The sequence below is a fragment of the Myotis davidii genome, unplaced genomic scaffold (genome assembly GCF_000327345.1).
Source record: "Myotis davidii unplaced genomic scaffold, ASM32734v1 scaffold309, whole genome shotgun sequence".
Classification (NCBI taxonomy): domain Eukaryota; kingdom Metazoa; phylum Chordata; class Mammalia; order Chiroptera; family Vespertilionidae; genus Myotis; species Myotis davidii.
Genome location: NW_006383013.1, coordinates 1,472,127 through 1,473,000, shown reverse-complemented (window position 1 = coordinate 1,473,000; position 874 = coordinate 1,472,127).

Here is an 874-nt window from a genome sequence, read left to right as displayed (position 1 = left end):
TACAGAGAGGAAGGGAGAGAGATAGAGAGTTAGAAACATCGATGAGAGAGAGACATCGATCAGCTGCCTCCTGCACATCTCCTACTGGGGATGTGCCCGCAACCAGGTACATGCCCTTGACCGGAATCGAACCTGGGACCTTTCAGTCCGCAGGCCGACGCTCTATCCACTGAGCCAAACCGGTTTCGGCAGGATACGTGTGTTTAACAAGCTAGCCCGATAGTTATAATAGTCTAGTTTGCAAACTACTTTTTGAGCCCCTGTGCCTCACGTCTACTTGCTTCCTCCCATTCCCCACTGGCCCCACCTAGTTCATTCTTTCTTGCTAACCCATCTCCCGCCTCTTTCTTTCTTTAAACCAGTGGTTCTCAACCTTCCTAATACTGCGACCCTTTAATCTGGGATAAAGGAAAATGAGAAAAAAAAAAGGGTCTAATATCTAATAGGTCAATGATTTCCAAATGTCCATCTACAGATCAGTGTCCAGCTGGCTACGGAATAATCACCTATCTGGGAGTTGGGTGTGTGTGTGTGTGTTTTAATTTATTTTCAACTTTATTGAGATATAATTGACATATAACAGTGTGTAAACTTAAGGTGTACAATATGTTGATTTGATGTGCTTACATATTGCAGAATGACTACAACTATAGGATAGGTGTGTGTTTTAAAATTATAGATTCCCAGTCACCCACCCAGAGAAAACTCTGGTTCGGGTCAACGATAGACTCTCAGGATACGTGTTTTTTTTTTTTTTTAATTTATCTTTATTGTACCCTTTTCCTCCACATCTTTGCCAACATTTGTCATTTGTGGATTTCTTTCTTTTTTTTTTTTTAAATATATTTTATTGATTTTTTTACAGAGAGGAAGG